Consider the following 21,110-nt stretch of genomic DNA (forward strand, 5'->3'; position numbering starts at 1 on the left):
TTGTCATGCCAAGCTTTTGAAGTGATGTCCTATTTTCTGTCATGAAACCATGCTTCTTTGCTTCTTTCCACTGCCTGTTCCTTTCCTAGTGAATTCTCAGCCTGAGTGTGCAAGTATATTAAATATGATGGCAGTAATGGTGGCAAAAGGAGATGAAACCAGTGGAGGATGGAAGAAAAGAGTGGTTGCATGTCTCCTCAACAGTCTTCAAGCTTCAAATCCCTCCCCATAATTGATTCTAGCCTACCCAAGGGCTTCTACAGGATGTTTCTGGTAAAAATACAGAACTTCCTGTAGAAAGTTAAACCATGACTAAATTGTGTCCGAACCATGAAAAGAATGAGTGTTCATGATCCGGATTTAAACAGGAACGCAACGAATTACAGAGATAACCATATACACAAAGATGCAGCGGAAATAATACTTCATTTCATTAATGGAAAATACTGAAATATGCTTACAAACAGAAATGGCAATAAACTAGCTAGGGCGATGATAGCTTATCTCTGAGAAGAGATGTGATGGCTACATGCCTCTAAACTGTGTTACAATGAGGCTCGAAGGCCTATTTATTGTTGAGAAACAATGGAAAAACCCTTAACATTCCAAAACCTAACCCTAGGAGATGAAACGCCAAACTGTGGGCCCCGTTTGGGGGTAAGTTGGTACATCAACTTCCCGGGGTCGTAACTTTGGCATATGATCTTCGTTTGACGCGTACAATAGCTCATTAGAAAGATCTATCCGAGCACTATCATTGTTGGAACGGGCAACACCAGTCCATTCCATGGACTCGTGATGCCCCCGGATTCCCCAAAAAACGTCGTTTAGGGCCTCAAAACGGCTCCGGAAGTTCAGGACCCGAAAAATTGCTAAAAATAGTAAGTTGTGCTACAATTAAGGAAACTGAAAATGCTGAGAAAGACAATGGTGGGGGTCCAGGTGGACTTGGCAGGTGGCCACCAATATCCACCTGCATCATTCCTCCCCCCTTAGGAAGCAATGGTCCCCATTGCGTTGAGCTCCTCCATGAGATGAGGAAACTTCTGCTGAACTTGTTCCCTGGTGAGCCACTTGCCCTGCTGAAGGAGTTGGCCCGCTTTGACAACTCGATACAGTTGGATATTCTGTTGGCGAGTGTTCTTGATCTGTGTGTCCATGATCCGATCAGTTGCAGCTTGTTCCATGCAATCTGGATTTAATTCTGTGGGTTTGACCTGTTCTGCAATGTCGGATGTGTCTAGCAATGGTGGAAAGTATGGCCGAAGGCGGTCCACATTAAATACTGGGTGCAGGCCAAGGAATGGGGGAATCCTGAGCTCAAATGCATTGTCTCCCATAGCCTTAGTAATGGTGTAAGGACCATATCGGAGTGGTCTCAATTTCCGATAGGCTCCAGTAAGGCGTTCCTTTTGCAAATGCAACCAGACTTTGTCGCCCACCTGAAACTTGTGTGGCACCCGATGTTGATCATGTCGCTGCTTGTACTTGGCATTTGATTTCTCAAGAATGTCATGGACCTGCTGGCGAATATGTTGGATGCGCTCAATGAAGCTGGTGGCCTTATCTGTTTCGGACTGGACATGAGCTGAATTCATGTGAGTAGCTGCAAGTGGCATGGCCACATCAATGGGGCATAGTGGCTGGAATCCTAAACCCACCTGAAAAGGGCTATGGCCAGTGGAGCTGTGAAGAGCTCTGTTGTAGTTGTGCTGAACGTAGGGGAGGCTCTCGTCCCATGTGCGTGGATGCTTTGAATTATACATGCGCAGAATGTGCACAATCATCCTATTGACAACCTCTGTCTGGCCATCAGTTTGAGGATGGAAGGCTGTGGACTTCGTGAGTTTGGTGTCCAGCATTGACCAGAGACTGGACCAAAAGGTGCTGAGAAACCGACTGTCCCGATCTAAGATGATAGACTGTGGGATCCCAAAGTGCACCCACACTCGTTCAAAGAAGAGTTTAGCAGTGGCTTCTGCTGTGATATTCTTCTTGCAGGCCATCATAATGGCCATCTTTGAGAACCTGTCGACGACCACAAAAACACAGTCATTTCCATGCTTAGTGGAAGGAAGGCCTGACATGTAATCCATGGAGATGGATTCCCAAGGTCGACTAGGGGTAGGCAACGGGGTATAGAGGCCTTGCTTCTTAATGGTTGGTTTGGCAATGGCACAGGCAGTACATGATCGGATGTACTTCCCAATATCCTGTCGAAGATTCGGCCAATAGAAATAGTTTTGCAGTACTGCCACTGTTTTCTCGACCCCGAAATGCCCAGCAGCCCGACTATAGTGTGCTTCCCAAATCATCTTGGCACGCTCACTTGAAGGAACACAAAGGTGACCGAGGTGGCATAATAGGGCATCCTGGAGGTGGAAATCTGCAACCTGCCGACCCTCCAAGAGTGTCTGGTATGTGTGGCCAAATTCTGGGTCGCTTTTGTAGAGAAGTGGCCAATCAGAAGTCTCGTGCCCGCAAGAGTTGAGCACGGTGGTTAGCGCCATGATCGGTGGTCGACTGAGGCAATCTGCAACATTATTGGTGCTGCCCTTTTTATATTTGATATTCAAGTGAAATTGTTGCAGGTATGTAGACCACTTCTGATGGCGATCATTCTGCAATTTCCCTTGGGTCTGTATGAACTGCAGAGGTCGGTGGTCTGTGTGGATGACCGTTTCCTTCCCCAAAATGTAATTCTTCCATTGTCGATAGGCCTGTACAATAGAATACATCTCTTTATCATATGTGGGGTACTTCCGGACTGTGTCTGAAAGTGTTTCACTGTGATATGCCACTGGATGTCCATGTTGAGTAAGGACTGCCCCAATAGCATAGTCAGAGGCATCTGTCTCAACCTCAAATGGTTGTTGTAAATCTGGTAACGCGAGCACTGGTGCCGTGCAGAGGCGATCCTTCAACTCCCTGAATGCCTTCTGTTGAGATTCAGACCAAAAGAATTTTGCTTTCGCCCCACCCTTGGTGACTTGACTCAAGGGCCAAGAAATATGAGAAAATCCCAACACAAACCTGCGGTAGAAGTTGGCAAGACCTAGAAAGCTGCGGAGCTCTGTTAGAGTGGTTGGAGAGGGCCAATCCCGAATGACTTGGACCTTGGCTGGATCGACATGCACCCCCTGTTCATCAATGATGTATCCCAGATACTGAACCTCGGTCATGCCAAAAGTTCATTTCTCCAAATTGGCACATAGCTTGTGTTGCCGCAGTGTTTGGAGAACTTGTCGGATGTGGTGGAGGTGCTCTTCCCAACTATGGCTGAAGATCAGAATGTCATCCAAGTATACTACTACAAAGGAGTTGGTGAATGGCCACAAGATGTCATCCATTAGCCTCATAAAGGTTGCAGGAGCATTCGTCAATCCGAAAGGCATGACCAACCATTCGAAGAGGCCCTCCTTGGATTTGAAGGCAGTCTTCCACACATCTGAGGGTTGAATTGGTATCTGGTGATATCCTGACTTCAGATCGATCTTGCTGAAATATTTCGCCCCCTTTAGTTGGTATAGGAGGTCATCAATCCGTGGGATCGGGTACCTATTACGGACAGTGATCTTGTTCAGCGCCCGATAGTCAATACAGAGTCTCCACGTCCCATCCTTCTTCTGTACCAACACTATCGGGCTCCCACAGGGCGAAGAACTCGAACGGATGTGACATTTCTGCAGGAGCTCCTGAATCTGCCTCTTGATTTCATTGTTCTCCAGAATGGAGCGCCGATAAATTGGTCCATTGGGTAGCGGCGCCCCTGGGGTCAGATCGATGGAGTGCTTGACTTGATAGTGCAGAGGAACCCCTGCCGGGGAGGTGAAGATGTCTTCGTACTCCTCCACAATCTTGTCCATCTGTAGCTGCCGTGCAGAGGGACCGCGTTTGGAGGCCGCGGCCACTGTCTTCTTCTTCCCTTGAGGGCGTATCATCAGGAAAACAAATTTCCTCGTTTTGGAAATGATCTTACTACATTGTTTTGCAGTAATCAAAGAGATGGCGGCAGGTGGTGCTACCTCTGGTATCCTGAACAACTTATTTCCCAATGTAATAATAACAGCACGGGGCCTTGATTCATACACAGCATGTCGCTTCCACAAGTATGGTTGTCCTAGTAATACATCACAAACTTCAAGGGGAGCAATGTCACACAATACCTCATCCGTGAAGGGCTTGATGTTGTATGGAAGGCGACACTGCTGGCTCACGCGAAGATCTCGCCCTTGGTGAAGCCACCCAATGGTGTATGGTTGTGGATGTGCTGTGGTCGGTAAGCCCAACCGCTTTACGACCTCTGCCGAAATGAGGTTCTTTTGACTCCCGCTATCAACAATGAGCTGTATCGGGGAGCCCTTTACCCACATCTGGGAGTGGAAGAGACGCTCCTCCTCCTCTGGATCTTCGGGTTCATTTTTCTGGATCTTTGCGGTAGCAACAGTGGCACTGGGATCCGCATCAATGATCTGCTTCCCTTTTTCATACCCCTTATCGGGTTCTGACTCAGAGTCAGAACATGCATCTGATTCTGAAACCTTTAGCTCAGCCACCAGTGACTGCTTGGCCCGACACTCACTTGTGTTGTGAGTGGAGCTCTTATGGAACTCGCACCATTTTCCAGTGTCCTTTCTCGGCTTTGTGGCGTTGCTCTTTGCTTGCAACTTTGGCTGGTTGTCTTGGGCTGTCCCGCCTTGGCTTTGTCCTTTGTTCTGTGGTTTAGGGGCACCTTTCCCCTGCTTTGGATTCGCAGATCCAAAGTCTCGCTTCTTTTGTTTAAACTTCTGCTCGACCTTGACGGCATACCGGTATGCTGCGCCGAGCAAGGGGATGTTTAGGAAATGTATTTCTTCCTGGATGTACTTGTGCAGGCAGCCACGGTATTTGAGTATCAAATGTTGCTCTGAATCCTTGATACCCAACTTTGTGCGAAGGGGATGGAAAAGATTGGTGAACTCCGGCACGTCTTGGTCCCTTCCTTGCCGCAGCGTGGTCCACTTTATGTATTCATCCGCATAGCTTCCGACAGGGTAGTACTGCTCCTTGATGGCATCCCGGAACGAATCCCAGGTGGGTGCGGCTGAAAATAGTGAGCCAATACTTTCATCCTTCTGCTCGCAGTAAGTTTCCCACCAGTCCTTGACGTGGGGGGCTGCTTTGAGAAGAGCAAAAACAATCTTTTCCCGACTCGAAAATTCATGAACAGAAAAATAACCCTCTAGCAGATTTAACCATTTATCTACGGCATTGGCGTCTATCTGACCCTCGAATATGGGGATTTCAAAATTAACTTGTACCTTAAAGGGTGTGGCGTTTCCAGAGGAGCTGCTGGAAGCCGATGCGCCGCTTCTGGGTAGCCGCTGAAGGATCTGCGCAAAGTTGTCCATCATCGCGTTCCGTTGTCGCTCGAGCACTTCTTCGAGCAAGATTTTGATGGGATCTCCTGCCCCCTCGTCTTTCTTCTCGTCCGCCATGGGAGGCCGTCAGGATTTGCGAGGCTGGTCTTGCAAAGGTTCAACCAGTTCAAGCCCTAACTCCTTATATCCCGACCTTGTTGGGGACATGCAAAGAAAAACAGAGAAAAAGCAGACCCCGCTGATACCACTGATCCGGATTTAAACAGGAACGCAACAAATTACAAAGATAACCATATACACAAAGATGCAGCGGAAATAATACTTCATTTCATTAATGGAAAATACTAAAATATGCTTACAAACAGAAATGGCAATAAACTAGCTAGGGCGATGATAGCTTATCTCTGAGAAGAGATGTGATGGCTACATGCCTCTAAATTGTGTTACAATGAGGCTCGAAGGCCTATTTATTGTTGAGAAACAATGGAAAAACCCTTAACATTCCAAAACCTAACCCTAGGAGATGAAACGCCAAACTGTGGGCCCCGTTTGGGGGTAAGTTGGTACATCAACTTCCCGGGGTCGTAACTTTGGCATATGATCTCCGTTTGACGCATACAATAGCTCATTAGAAAGATCTATCCGAGCACTATCATTGTTGGAACGAGCAACACCAGTCCATTCCATGGACTCGTGTTGCCCTCGGATTCCCCAAAAAACATCGTTTAGGGCCTCAAAACGGCTCCGGAAGTTCAGGACCCGAAAAACTGCTAAAAATAGTAAGTTGTGCTACAATTAACGAAACTGAAAATGCTGAGAAAGATAATGGTTGGGGTCCAGGTGGACTTGGCAGGTGGCCACCAATATCCACCTGGATCAGTTCATGGAGGGGATGGATGTGAGGATGCCTGGGAACTTGGTAGTGACCTTTCTGCTTCTGTTGGGAGGTCCACTTTCCGCATGGTGTTCCTGTAACCTGCAAAGATTTCCAGGGATTAAACTTGCTTCTTCCAACACTTCTTTTTTGGATGGACAGTTCAGTATCCTAGTTCCCCAGATGATGAGCAGTTTAGTGGCAGCATTCTTCAAGTGCATGATTAGGTCCTGATACCCCTCAAAGTGCAGGTGCGTTTTGATCTTTGCAGAGGCATTCTTTCCAGCACACAATAACTTCATATACAGGGTGATATTGGAAAATGAAGTAGCAGTATTCCCGAGTAGCAGATGGACACAATAAGATAAATCCAATGTTTTTATAAGTCCATATGTCTGAGATGTTTTGTTCAGCATAGGAAGGCACCTTGAAGATTCTAGGAGATATTTCAGATTTGAAAAAGTTCAAATCAGATTTTGAACAGGGTGCAGAATTATACCAGCTTACAGAGGAGCACTTCCATGAGACTTTTGACCTTTTTTTCTTTTTCCTTTTCTTTGTTGTTTTTGAATCAAAGTCAGAGTCTAAACCAATGCATATATTTCAATATGTAGGGTGCAAGCTCTGCAAACAAATCGACAGTCATGGTGGATTGTAATACATGTAGAAAACACAAATATGAGCATTTTCTTTTATTGGTGATGTTCTTGTATGATTGGGCAGATTTGAAGTTGAAGAGACATTGTTTTGAGAGAAGTGGATGCTGTTTTCCCATCAGTTCCAGATCAAAAAAATGAAAGGCATTTTTATGTTGGTCTATGTAGCCCCTGATTTCACATGTCTAGGTGTAGTTCTTTAACCAATTTATATGGTATTTGAGTGCTGTTTGAAGAGGAGCATATGAGGCGCTTTTTGGAAGACCAAGCACAATATCTACACCAGGAGATGGGGCACATCTGATAGGAGTTATAACCAGCAGCCTGGGCACATTTTCCAGGGTTGTTATGTGCCTTAGTTACAGCATAAAAGGGAGCATTCTTAACCATTGTTTCTGATGCCTGCTGACTGGGTAGAGGGAGCGCACTACTTCATATCTGCTTTACCCATTTGCTGTGATGCCTCTTATTTCAGGCATTAAAACAGATTCTATTAGCAAGTTTTTTTTAGGCAAATTCATGCATGGTCACCCTCCAATTCAAAACAGCTCAATTCACCACTCTTTTGGAGTATATCATACATGGAAGAGTGGTTTCGATCCTACCTTTCTCGGGACTCCAAATACGATGAAGAAAATTCCGGGCTTCTCTGGTCCAGAATGTTGTGCCATACTTCCTGTAGAAGACCCCACCTGTTTCCTATAGAATGTTACTCTTCCTTTGAGTGAGCCCGATACACTAGAGAAATTCGAACCAGGCCGCAAAGCTCCATGGAGGTTGATAGGTTAACCAACTGTGGGAGCAGAGGATGCATACTTCAGCTAAGAATGTCACAAATGCAAATTAATCAGCGGATGGTGAGAGTCGGCCGAGCATCCCTTAAATTACTGCGTGATTTGTGGTGAGGTGGCAGAGACGTGCGCTGGCCCATGCAAACTGTAGTGCTATCATGAACTACATGTTCTACTTATTAACTGTATGTTTTCTTCTTGATCCACTGCGCTGGAGTTCAAACAGCTGACACTAACTGTGTTTTTCATCTTCCACGTAAATGACTTATCCATGCATGCTGCATGATTTTTGCCTTGATGAGTGCAATTGAATATGGCTCGCTTCCTGGCTGAATCCCCCCATCTCATTTGTTCATGCAATGCTTAGATTAGACTCATGCAATAGAGGAACAAGGTTTAGTCACGTACCTGAAGTGAAATGGCTGCTGTGAAGTGCTTTTTGCAGCTGCATGCTTTGATCCTTTGGTTGCATGAGGGCTTCGCTGATGATTGTTGATTTGTTTTCCTTGTGCAGGTGTCCTCTGACCAGATGCATGCTGTAGGACTCCATTTCCACGCTCAGATCTGCACCTTGAAGCTGCTGCTGCTGAATTTTCACCAGACCAGAACTTATTTTCGCCATTGCTCCCAAAAGGTGAACCGGATTGATCTAAAACTTGCTAAGCATGTTCCTATCATCATGATGTACCTCCCATAGCAAAATCGTGATCAATGGATGCACGGATTTCGCGAAAAATGGAAAATGGCTGAAGATTTTAGAGATCGATTTCTCGGAAACCGTGCATCGGAATCGGCTGAAACTGCTTGGGTAGGTTACCATCACTCATATGCATATCCCCATGAAACAGGTTTTGAAACAGATGCACGGATATGGAGAAAATGCAAAAATGGCTGATGGTGATGGAGGCTAACTTCTTGGAAACCGTGCACCGGAATTGGCTGAAACTGCTTAGGCATGTTTCCATCACCCTTGTACAATTCCCCATAAAATGGTTTTTCAAATGGATGCATGGTTTTCAAGTTATGGAAAAAACAAATTTTGTTCTAGGTATTTTTGCTTCAAGGCATTTTGCATTTTTGTTGCATGGTATGAAAAATGAATTTGGGCTGTGATGCAAGTATGGAGATGATGAAGGAGGAGTTGGAAGATTGCATGAGGACTTATGAACCCTTGAGGAAGCTACCATGTTCACCAAACCACCTTTTTGAAATCCATTTCTAGCTTCCTACAATTTCTACAGGAACTTCCTGTAGAAGCACAATGTGAAGCACAATGAGCTGGAAAAATGATGGAGAAAGGCGAGGGATGGACACAGAGGTGCTTGTAGGCCTAACCAACAGATTCCCACCATTAGATTCCCTTTTTGAAATTGAATTTGGTTCGTCCAAAGGTTCTACAGGATGTTTCCTGTAGAAATACAGAGCTTCCTGTAGAAGGCACAAAAATTCCTTTGACCTTGATTTGAGTGATCCTCCTGACCTGCAATGTCATTGCTGCAACCTGAAATTATTCAATGGAAATTAGATTTACTTTTATTTTTCTTTTTCTCTTTTTTTTTTTGAAAAACAACTAGGGCGCCTCATGGAGGTTTTCACCCTAATTGCTTGCCCTGGGCGCCTCCAAGGGAGGTTTTCACCCAGAGATCTTATTCTCTTTTCTCTTTTTTTCAACCCATTGACCGCCTCATGGAGGTTTTCAATCAATGAGCCAATCTAAGGCGCCTCCGAGGAGGTTTTCACCTTAGATTTCTATTTTCCTCTTTTTTCATTTTTTTTTTTTCTCTACGCTACACTACTTGAAAAACAAAATCATTTTCAAGTATAAGAATACTTCCAATGGAGCCATGTGCACATCGAGATTAGAGAAAAAATGATGTGAAGGCTCGAAATGCATGCTTGGACAACTATCCGAACTTTAGAGACCAAATGATCTGACTTTGAAGGGATCAAACATAGCTGCGGAAGAGAGTACCACTGCAACTTAGTCACCTTCAGAAACCATATCTTAATATAGCTTTGATATCCTTGGTCCTTTTGCTAATCTGGATCATTCTTCATGTCACCTTCTATCATGACCTTCTCATATTCCTCTTTTTGCTGATCTTTCTCTTGAGTACATGGAGGATTTGATGGTAACCATGAAGGAACTCTCTCGATCTCTGATTCTGATCTCTTCTCTTCATCAAGTGCAGCCCATGGTTCTTTGATCTCCTCTTTGGAATCTTCTTTTTCCTTTGGTCCTTCAATGTTGTCAATATAATCTCTGTTTTGCAACACTCTTCCTGAGCTTTGGTGAACATCATTGAGCTCAAAAGGAGTCATTTGCACATGTTGTGCCTCAGCTTTGCAATTGGGTTGAGCTACTCCATTGTATGGCTTTGGAAATGGTACGGGTAGTTGAGTGGAGCTGTGAAATTGAGATGGAGATGGATGGAATTGTGGTTGGGTAGGCATTTGGGGTTGCCTTGGTGGAGGAGGAGGTGATGGTTGTGGTTGAGCAGGTGGTGGAGGAAAAGAAGTGGGAGGAGTGTTGTAATGGGGCCTCCTCCCCTGATGAGGTGCATTCCACTGAGGCTGTGGTTGGGCATAAGAGTGAAATGAATGAGCAGCTGGTTGGGCATAATATGGATCTGTGAAGGAACAAGGAGGAGGTGTGAACCATGAAGGGTGAGCAGGGGGACCCCAAGAGGGTATGGAAGTGGTTTGATAGGGGTCATAATAGGTCTGGGATGTACCTTGCATTCCCTGCTGGTAGGGTATGGGTCCATGTGGCCTCCTTTGGTTCATATAACGGAGTGATTCAGTGGCTCCTTTGGCTCTTTGGTATGCAGCTTTGAGTCCAGGCAAGGAAGGGCACCGATTCGTAGGATGGTATTCTTCACAGACGAAACACACTTCCAGAGAGTGCATTGGACATTCGTTCCTAGGATGCTTTCTAGTGCACCTAGGACAAAAAATGTCCGAAGCCCTCTTGGCTTCTTCTTGCTTCTTTTGGATCCGCAAGGTATCCAGTTGCATGGCAAGAAACTGCCTCATATCACTCTTGAAATCTTCGATCTGATTTGCAAATTCATTTTTGGATAAGGTACTGCTCCCAACATTTCTGCATGTAGCCATTTGCTCCAGAGGAATGGTTTCTTCTTCTTCTTCCCTAGAGGTTCTTTAAATATGCCTTGATGTCCACCCAGGGGTTCTTTAATCACAGCCATCAAAGAAGAGAGAATGTTGGCTGTGTGAAGCAGTGGGGGTGTTGTGCAATCATTTTTCTAACTTATCTCTACTCCTACAAGGCATGAAATGAAATCTTTTTGGTTGATTTTTTCTTTTTTCTACTTCTACCTGCAAAACTGAAATAGATTGAACTACAACTAACTACCTTGCTAAAATGAAAATGTGGAATTGAAATGAAAGCAGGAAAGGCCTAATCTATTTTGCTCAAATGAAATTGCGGAATTGAAATGCTAATCCACGCTTGCAGAATTGAAATTGCGGAATTGAAATGCTAATCTATGAAAGCGGGAAATTCTAATCTACTTTTGCGGAAACGAAATTGCATAATGGAAATGAAATAAACTACTTAGCAGAAGATTGTAGTGGAAAATAGAAGAAAAGCAGAAATCACCAATACTTTGACGCTTCCCCGGAAATGACGCCAAAAAGATGGTGGGCTCCAGTATTGTAGCAATAATGCTACAACTCTTGGAACTCCCTTCTTTAATTTTATCAAACCGGTAATTCGTAACAAACTTGGAAGCGACGGTGCTGTATGCACAAGTACTAGCTCTTGCCGCAACTGTCACTTGGATAGTTGACACAAGTCCACTAGGAGCTTAAGCCAACTTCTATGAGCTCTTAGAAGAAGATTTTTAATTGATGGATGAAAGCTAACTCGAAGGAAGCTAATCTAACTGCAAAAAAAGAAACTGAAAGCCAAAAAGAAACACAAACCTTAGCAAACCTTAATTCTACCAGCTAGTCCTACTCACGCAAAGGAGAGCATGAAAACTACTGAAAGAGATGCCATTACTTCTATGAAGGTAAAATACATGTGTCTAGACTACCTCTATCTGAAGAAAAAATCTTTTTGTATTTTTGATTAAGTTGTTGGAATTATCATGCATATGCTTTTAACTATTTTTGACTGTGCAGAGGTGGATCAAGGAGGAGAAATGCTTGGGAAGGTTGGGAAGGTTCAGAGAGGGTCTAAGGGGTCCCTAACACCCTTCCAGAGAGTTTCACAGAGTTTTTCTATCAAGAAACCTCATTCGTGAGCTTCTACAGGAAGTCTGCAGGGGTTCTACAGGATGTTTAGGATTTCTATAGGATGTTCTGTGATTTTTCTACAGGATGTTTAAAAATTGGATTTTGGAGGATGGGTGAGTGAGGTAAGGTGCATGAATGGATAGGGAGGTAGGGTAGGGGCCTGAAATGACCCAAGGACTGATGGATAGAGTTGAGGAGAAGGTGTAGATGGTTGGACTCGTTCCAAGAAGACTGAAGTAATGTTGCACAAAAGTTAGGTTAATGAGGGCAGTATGGCAACGTGAGGCAAGAAACCAAGTTAGGAGATGGAGAAGATGGGTTTGAGGGAGTATGGGTAGACAGAGAAGTGGTACAGGTGCTCTGCAATTTTTGTTTCCAACTGAACCAACAAATACATGCAAGAAAACAAAGATCTAGTTATGCTACCCTAATATGATCTAGCTAACAGTAACAAGAATGGAAAGCAGCTTTATTTGCAAGGAAACCATGTATATTAACTATGCAATGAAGCATTCAAAGATCTGCACATGTAACCAACTTCTGCAAATGAAAACCAAACACTAATGATTGCATGGAAAAGCAAAGTCAGTGTTTTTGTGGGCAGCAAAGTCATCCTAGGCACAACTCCTGATCCCACTAGGGGAGAGGTGAAACCACAAATGTTTGTTGGCCCTTTTCTTGAAGCTTTTTCTGTTAACAAAATATCAACTAAATCTAAGCATGAAAAGTTATTTTACTCATCAAAAAAACAAACTAAATAACAAAACAAGATTTAGATCTAAATAGCAGATTTTATTCTAAGAATGCAGCAAAGACACATGAAAGTAAACAAAGGAGGTACTGGGCGCTTGAGATGGGCCCAACCCCAAGAGCTACAGCCTCCTAAGAGAGATTTAGAGCTGGTGCAAAGCTGGATTCATCTTTATTGATCAAGAAATGAAGAGTTACATCAAAATTGTCCACAAGGAGAACTTGAAAATGAGCTGACAGCAAAACTAATCTATTGCCTAAAAATCGAACTACAAAATGACTACAACAAGACTATGAAATAACTAACTACTAGCTACAAATTGACTAACCACTAGCTAACCAAAAATGACTAACTGAAATGAGGCCCTAAGCCTTCTTATTTATACAAATTGAGGACCCAACAATCCTCCTAAACTTTAGGGACTCAGCTGCCCAAAACTTGTAGTTAACAGCAGTCCTACCTGACTTGCTTGGCTGCCCTTGTGCTAATTGATTCGGTGGCCCTTGAACTCCGAGTTGATGGTGGAGAATTCGAGGTAAGGGCCCATAAATGAAGGGGACACCTTCCTACAAATCCTCTCCCTTGTTCTCCCACGAATTTGGCTGCCAAGTGCTCATTAAGACCTTCAATTTTGTCTCCAAGTTGACCAAAAAGGCTACACAAAGCACCCATTAGACTTGTTGGCATAATGACTAACCAAATTCACTCTATTAGCATAAATATAATAAAAAAATGCAATAAACTAATGAGAATGGTGGATTAAGTCAAATTAGGAGGTTGAATGAGCCCAAATAATTATCCATTTTTGGGGCTCATCAGCAGCATCACCGGCTGCGAAGTAATGATAAGTGTGTGTAGTGATGTGCACGCAAGGTCAAACTGTGGACCACTTGGAACCCTTCAGACATTCGGAGGGTGCGGAAACCTAGTTCTAGCACCCTCCCATACTACTTTGGGTGAGACTTTATTCCACGCTCTACAGATTATTGACGAAAGGGCTAGTAGTACCGAGATTTGTTTGGCTAAATCACCTTTGAACCTAGGTCAGGCCCCAACAAGCCAACAATTCATAAGAAGGTAGTCACTTGCCACAAATTCCAAATATTTGAGGGGAAAAGAAAACCATTACCTCTATCTTTAAAACCCATATATATTGAAAGTCCTTTCCAACAATGGGAATTCGATTTCATTGGAGAAATCCACCCACCATCCTCTACCCACACAAATGGATCCTCACAACTACTGATTACTTCACAAAATGGATTGAGGCCACACCTTCTAGATTGGCTACTAATGTTGTTATTATTAAATTTGTAGAAACCAATATTTTTTCTAGATTTGGCTATCTTAACAAGCTCATTACAGACAATGCTACAACTTTTAAATCCAAGAAAATGATATACTTCTCCAATAAGGATCATATTACTTTGGGATATTCAACTGCTTATTGCCATAGGATAATAGGATGGTTGAATCCTCAAATAAGAGACTGGTAAACATTATTAAAAAGTTGTTAGAAGAAAAAAAAATCATGGCACAACAAGTTCATAAATGCATTTTAGGACGATAGAATCATAACAAATAAATCCATTAGAATGTCACCATACCAATTGGGTTACGAAATGGATGTTGTTTTCCATCCCCTTTAGGAGTTCCAGTTATGAAGATAATTCAGAAATTGGAGGTTTAGCCAAATGACATCTAGAGGAGGGTTGATCAGACAATTCAATTACAACAATCTAGGGAAGAAGTTTATAATAAAGCCGAGGTCATCTAGGAGAATATCAAAAATATTTTTGATAAAAGAACTAAAGCATATGATTTCACTTTCGGTGATAGAGTTTTAAAGTGGGATTCTCAAAGAGAGGACAAAGGAAAGCATGGAAAATTTGAAAATCTATGGACATGACCTTATATCATTCATGCTTTCATACGACACAATGCATTTTTCCTCAAACATTTGGGTGGAACAGAAATGTCTGGTGGACTTGTGAAAGGCAGAATGTTCAAGCATTATTTCTCTTAAAAATTGGCATTTTCTAGCATCAATTCATCATAAATATCATTATCTTTATTGTTCTGATTGGGTGACCTGTTGACAAAATTTGAAGCCTGTAGAGAGGGACCTAAGCTTCAATTGATGTGTTACCATAAGTAATACAAAAATAGAAATTAGGTGTAGATATTTGTGAAATGGGACACGCAAGGTTACTGATCAAATGTTCTTGGCACCTCACAAGGAGAGTGCCATCACGACTTGGAGCCACTATTAGGGTCCTCTAATTTATAGGATCTCATGGTGATTGAGAATTTTACCTAAGAAATCTCATATTGCAAATAATTGTCAAACTGCAAATGATTTCCAAATAAAATAAAAATGAAAAGAGGGTAGAAATGAAAAAAATGGGACGACAAAAGCATTGAAAAAGAATGAAAGATAAAACCCCAGCGAAAGAATGAGAAAAAAAAAAACAAAATAATACTGAAGTGTTGCAAATCTAAATGCCACTACTCATAGATAGTTCTCTTACCATTGATAAATAAAGGTTCTGTCTAGCTTGTTTAAAGTTCCAGAATGACTAGTTATTTGTTTAATCATACAGTATTATCATGGTTAAACATGTTTAAATTTATGTAAACTAGACTAGAGAATAAAGATTTTCAAAACAATTTAATCCTATTAAATCAGTAGCTAGGTAGAAATTGACATTGATTCAACTGTTTAACGTAAATCAATGGAAGAAGTAAGTGATAGGATTTAGATAGTTTTTCATTTTTTCATAAAATAAAATAATATGGGTTTGCTAGTCTAAGTGCACCCCTTTAGAAGAATAAAAATGTTAGTTTAGTTAAAGGGTAGGTAGAAATAATTGTTTTTATAGATATATGTATTTTCCTTTTTCCCTAAGTCTTAAAGACATCGTAAAAGGGTAAAAAAGGGGATAAATGGTTTTTGCATGTTTTATATTTCAAATTTTTATCGTCAGTTCAAAAAAGCAAGAAATTAAAAGGTGCATATAGACAAAACTTGTTATTTCGTATATGGTTAAAGGACGCTGCTTTCATAAGATCAGGATTCTCCACCCCTCGTGATCCATGACCCTCATTTGTTTATGGCCATCCCTCTCCATCCGACCTTTATCGCCTAGGAGGGTCCGAAAAGGTAGTCTTCCCTGCTGGGCCCCATCCATATGTGTAACCTTCTCCTTATTTCTCGCCCCCCTTGTGATACCACTTACTACCTTCTACCCCCTTTGAAAACTACCTTCCCCTAATCCGCTTGACCATGTCCCTACCTTGACACCCCCACCACTCATGTTGCAAAATGTTGCATAACCATTACCCAATTAAACATGTTCCTGATAGAACTTTCATTGGGCATTTAATTTGTTTTCCAGGGTAATCGTTTAGTGTTTAATGGTCCCACGCCACCTCCAACAGAACTTCCCATCTTTGCTTAAAATCCCTGAACAATATTCACTTGTCTCTTTCACTTCTTATTCTCCATAACTCCCAGGTTCTGTTAAGTGACCATTTTCAAAGCATTGTTGAACCAGATCAAAATTGTCAGCACTCTAGCTCCCTTTTGCCCTGACAAATTATTTACCTAGAATTATTCCTGGTAAGCCTTTTCTACCATCACTACTAATTATTCACTAATCTAATCATGCCTCCGAAAATAAAGAACCAGAGAGCCCAGTTAATCCACTAATCCCTCCACCCACAAACTTAGATCACATTCCTTTAGCTGATATCGATTGTAGCATGAGTGAAACATAGTGTAACTATGAAGTTTTAGAGCTCTACTGTTGGTTGGAGGACAAACATGCTGTCAAAACTAATGAAATTAGACTCTGGGAGACCAATCTTCCTCATTACATCTTCCCTCTGACCTTCCATGCCCTTGAATTCACTAGAAAATGCCAAGTCTATTATGTTCCAAGCCAAAGAGCTATTATGACCCCATTTGGTGATATCATGTTTACCATTATTGCGTAATCTGTAAACCAGATGATGATAGTGCCCCGTGTGGAAAATAATGTCCCATTCTCCTTAGAAGCCCTCACCCAACTCTATCAGAAGCTTGATTTGGCTACCAGGCCTAAGATTTTTGAGATCTTCTTACCTAAAAATGCCCAATTACCAAATAAGAACCCTCCATACTCTTCCTCAATCTTCCCTAATCAAGCTAAACATATTATACCCATAATTTCATATATTTTGTTTTATTATTCAGATTATTGGGTAGATGAACCCATTGTAAGCCTCCTATCTATATTTCCCACATATAGCAAACCATCCATTTTGTTTAATTTCAGTCAATTCTTGGTTGATCACATTCATGAACAATTTATGAAATTTCCAACATAACAAGTGTTTAATGACACTTCCATTTTAATCTATATGTTTCTATATTATCAAGCAGACAGGTTCCATTTTTCTATGTAGAAGCTAGATGACCAGGGAAATCAACAACCTGTGATATTTCGTACTTCATTAATCATGAAAGAGAAGCAAGAATTATCTTACAAACAGTTTATTTAAGAGTTTTTTCACCCATCGATGAACATCCTAAACAACTCAATACAACCCAGAATCAATGAAGATATCAAAAGGGTTATGCATTTAACATATTGGGCCAAGACTGGATATTGGTATTTATACCAAAAATATACATAAATCGGAGTTCATGGATGTGAATTAGAACCATATAAACTCCTAAATTACCTCCCCGTGAGGAATTTTTCCCTAGTATACATCAGACAAATGTAAAATTTAGATGATATTCACTTTTTGGTGGCAAATAAGAAGTCTCAGTTTCACATAAAGACACATGTGGGTCCATTCGTATGCAATACCAGGTCAGCAGAGGAAGAAGTAGAAAAAATTCTTAAGGATATGAAATTCAGCTTGAGTTTCACATGGTATTATGACCCTTGGGGTATTATTTCCAAGCTAAGAGTAGAAAACAAAACTACTCCTTATATCCATACCCTAAGGCTTACGATAGAAAAATATGCAAATCAATTAGAGTGGGTAGAGAATGCTTTGCAGGAATCTGAAGAACAACTGTTTTCTACTTCAAATTTATAGACTCCCACTCCTCAGGAAAAAACAAGTAAAAGACACAAACATGATGGATCATCATCAACAATAGGTAGTGAGGTCAAGGAGTTAAAGATCAGTTATAGGAAAAGGGAAAAAGTGACTCTTAGTACAGATAATGAAAAGGAGACAAAAGATCATGCTTCCATCATAATTACAGACTCACCACCTACAAGCAACAAAATTTTTACATCTCCTATTGGAACTTCAGCAACACAAGCTCAAAAAGATATAGAGCTAGATTCATAGAATGTCTAAGGCGAGAAGGAAAACAATGTTTTTGACAGGCACCGAGAGAGCAAACTTAACAATGAAATTCTTAAGAACATTACCTATAATCAATTTTGGAAGCAGATTACTATCATTTTTTGATACAGAGAAGGGAAAGATGCAAATGGCCTTCCTTGAGGCCCAAATTCCACGTCCAAAATCATGAGCATATTATAAGATTACTACATTTGAGTTCAGCACAAAAGATATTTATACCATTGATCAAATGGAGATGCATAAGTAGACTGGTGAGACGATTTCTTCTACATTAACTAATATTGCCATGTCATTGTCTAAGTTGCAAGTTTCATATACCAACATTCAGTCTGATTTGAAAATGGAAAAGATATCCTCCTTGGTAAAGGATAATAGCATCAAATATTTTGAATATTTGGTATTCAAGATAGGATATGATCCTAAAGATATAAATTTTGCAGAGAAGATCGTCAAGAAGAAAAATTTGGACATTGCAGCATTGAGAAAGCAGCTTAAACTACCAGCTAGAAAGGATCCCTTAACTAAATACATTGAAGTAAATGAAACACAAAAGGCTGACATGATGAATCTGATCATAGAGAAGAATATACAAATTAGACAGATGGAGGCAAAAATGGAAAAAATGATCAAAGAAAAGGAACAGAGTCAAAAGGTTGCCATAGTCCCCCTGGATGCCATAACCACCACTCAACTCCCAAAAATAGGATCAACAATTTCATCTACTTCTTCCACTCAAACTAGAAGTTTTGAAAAAGTGACAAAAACAATGGAGAATATGTGAATCTAGTTAGAAGAGATGAATACATTGCATGGGTATCTCAAATCTCTACAAGAACAAAAAGCCAGAACTTAAGCCTCTTATATGGATGAAGTGTAGAAACCACAAAGATAGTTGGAGAGATTGCAAAAGGTGGAAAATTATATATCAATTGGTGAGACCTTGGCCCAAGCCAAGGAAACTATTTGGATGGGTATTATGGACTCTATGAATGAGATTTGTCCATGTATCCAAATCATTTTCGAACAAAAAGAATTCATAGAAAACGCCATAGACACCATTTTTCAAGTAAGGGATAAGATTAGAGATATGCCCATAGAATTCTCCATTATCATAAGATTCCTAAATTTAAAGACTAAATATGGACTTGAAGAATTAGGAATTAGTGACAGGATTGCTACAATCTTGGAAGCCAAGAATGTTGTGACTAAAAGAAACCTCATTGATCAATTGGAAGAAATGTGTGAGACACTAGAGCTGGGAGTGAACAGGTTTTGCAATAGCATTGAAGCATTAATCTAGAAAGGGTTGCCAAGAATATATGTGATTACTGATAAATTGATCACTTAAGAAGATTATGTTCTGAAGATGAAGGAAGTGGCCGGAAGTAGTGTAAAGTTAAGTGGCATAAAAGGCAGTATGACAACAAGAGTATTCTTCGAGACTATGGAAAATGATTTCTATATCTAGAATGAAGTAAAAGATGCTTTCACAGTAAACCCAACCTATCCGAAGTATACTGAGGTTGATGAGATTTACCGAAGGGTAATTAAATTAACCATTCCATATGAAAAAAGGTGGGAGGAATTATGCGATTTACTGGATTAAAAGGTAATTCATATGTAGTAAAAACACCAGCCAACACATCAACACATCACAGTTTTGAGGTTGATTCATCAATTGAATCCACCAAAATAGAGCCATCTCTTCATGCATCTATCGACCTTTCCTATCTTTCTGTTAAATATCAATTTTAGTGTTTAGATTTATGCTAATAATACAATTTCAATTGATACAATGATTTTGTAATTATTTATATCAATACTTGATAGTTTGAAGTATTAAGGGTTGAATTTTTTGAATATATTTTTCCTCTGCAAAATTGCAATTTCCCAATTGCTGGAAGCATCAATAATACAATGAAATTTTAATAGGATTCATGTGGTGTACCAAATGGTGATGTGCTTTCTTCAGTTTATGTGTTTGATCATTGCTTTCTTTTTCTGTTATTTCTATATCTTAATTACATAACAAAAACTGTGACGAATAGGATATGTTTATAAAGGATCCTATTTTGGCTATTAGTAATTTACATGTTTTCTATCGAAGAAAATTAAGGAATTATTCATTGCTCCTTAGTTTCTACTGAACCTTACATTTCTATTGTTCCATAATCCATTTAATATTTTGAAAGATCCAACTAGTGCAACCTAGCTTTCCCTGTGAAAGTCCTCTCAAATTTGATGCGGATCCAGTTAAATCTTTAGACCCCACAACCTAATGGAACTATAACAATTAAATCAACCAAACAATCAAATGAAAAAAATCAATATAGTAATACCTAGCCTAAAATTCACATAAAACATAGCTAAATTTTACAGAGAGATCCCCCTCTGAAACTGGGAGGGCTAGATCCCATCTTCCAAAGTCGTTTTGATGTTATCCTATGTGTTAACTCCTTCAACCTCAAAAATACAGAATGACAACATAGCGACGAGCATACTAGGGAAAATAATTTTTAAATTTAAAAATAACTATTCCCTGGTATTTAATCAGTATTTCAATAAATTAAAGCTCTTATATCACAATGAAATACATTATCCGAGGTTGAAAGAGAGGCGAGGGAGCAGAACATAGATGGTTTGTGAGATGCGCGCTGCTAGGGTTTGCAGACAACGCGCTGCTAGGGTTTGCAGACAACGCGCGCAGACAGGGCTGACAAGAGGCATTTGCAGGAGATAGCAAGAGGTAGGCTGAAGATGATAGGCCAGGAAGGCGTATTTCGCTGAACCTGCCTTTCAGTTATCGGATTTTTCATTGGCAGAGATAGGGTTAAAACCTAGCGGCAAGCTCTGAGCGGAAATGGAAGGTCCAAAGGGGGGGGAGAGATCCCCTCCTTCAAAAATGTGGTAACAGGGGAGACCAGCGCAGATGGAGCACAGCATAACCAGAAGGAAAACTACGCCCCAGTAATGGGCAATTTGTGGCAGAAACGGATGAGAGGAAAATGCCTACCTAGGGCACAAAAGAAACCACGATATGTC

The sequence above is a fragment of the Pinus tabuliformis genome, chromosome 8, assembly GCF_031772625.1.
Source record: "Pinus tabuliformis cultivar Carrire ecotype Pingquan chromosome 8, CPIR1, whole genome shotgun sequence".
NCBI lineage: Eukaryota > Viridiplantae > Streptophyta > Pinopsida > Pinales > Pinaceae > Pinus > Pinus tabuliformis.